The following is a 1318-nucleotide window of genomic DNA, read 5'->3' on the forward strand; positions in this document are numbered from 1 at the left end:
TCAGGGATTGCAGCTCTCCATGGGATCCCCATTCCAGGGATTGCAGCTCTCCATGGGATCCCCATTCCAGAATTAGGGATTTTAGCTCTCCATGGGATCCCCATTCCAGAATTAGGGATTTTAGCTCTCCATGGGATCCCCATTCCAGGGATTTTAGCACTCCATGGGATCCCCATTCCATGGGATCCCCATTCCATGGGATCCCCATTCCATGGGATCCCCATTCCAGGATCAGGGATTGCAGCTCTCCATGGGATCCCTGTTCCTTTTTATCCCAACTCTGGAGAACCAAACCCCATAAAGCTCAGTCTGACTCCCTGAACCAGCCAGGATTTGTCCTTGGAGAGGGATTTGGGCAAACCAGGAGCTGAGGCAGCGTGGGGGCTGAGTTGATTTCCTTCTGCTTGGCTGGGAATTCCCACACCCCACGGAATTACCGCTCCTCCCTCGAAAGAAATACCGAGTTCTGTTCTGGAGATTTGGCTCAATATTGTTTTAAATCCCTGTGGACTTTCCCAGCTTCCTGGGGAAAACCTGTTCCTTCTGGCTGCCCCTTCCAGCATCTCCTCCCAACATATTTGGAGTGGGAAGAGCAGCTTTTTTTATGTACCTGCTCCAGATTGTGGCTTAAAAATGTCTTTTCCCTGCCTGTTTTTTCACTCTGGGACACGTTTCAGCAGGATTCCAATGTCCAAACACTGGGGATTCTCACCTCCTTTGAAATTTGGGCAGTTGGGCAGGGAAATTGGATAGGGAAAGGTGGGAGGTGGTTGGGAAAGCAGGGCTGGGTGTGATTAAGTGCCCTTTGTGCAGGACAAGCCCCGGGAATCTCCAGCACAGAGGCCAAGCAAACTCCTGAAATTCCCTGGAATTCGTCTCAAAGCCTCAGGGGTTTTGTTTTGAGGGGTGGGGGCAGTTGTTTTGGGGCAGTTTTCCCTCAGTCGGGATCTGACTCCCAGGTTTGGCTGCGGGAGGGTGGAGAAGAGGAGAGCAAAGGCCTGGGGTGGTGTTGGATGGGAGGGAGAGGACGGTCCAAGGTTAATCCCCTTCCCCAGGAGCTGTTTCCCTCGTGTAAACCCGGCCATTCCAGGCTTTCCTGGGGCTCCCAGCTCCCTCAGCCCCTTCAGGAGCTCCGGGAGGCTGCAAATCCAGCAGGTTTTCCAGGCATGGCACAGAGGGGCTGCTGAGGTCTCGCTGGGGAAGCCCCCGAGGCTCCTGATCTGTCTGCCTGGAACAGAGGAGGCTTTGGAAGGGGAGACATTCCCTGAAAGGCCAGGAATGTTTATGGCTCCAGCCAGCCTTCCTCTGGGGAAACCCT

General features: G+C 54.0%; 1 protein-coding gene across 2 annotated transcripts in view; it reads left to right on the plus strand.

Annotated features, from left to right (window-relative positions):
• The window catches only part of ARID3B (AT-rich interaction domain 3B), a 17639-nt gene that overhangs the window by 12322 nt on the left and 3999 nt on the right, over positions 1-1318 (plus strand). The gene's annotated exons all lie outside the window — the stretch shown is intronic.

The sequence above is a fragment of the Parus major genome, chromosome 10 (assembly GCF_001522545.3).
Source record: "Parus major isolate Abel chromosome 10, Parus_major1.1, whole genome shotgun sequence".
Lineage (NCBI taxonomy): Eukaryota > Metazoa > Chordata > Aves > Passeriformes > Paridae > Parus > Parus major.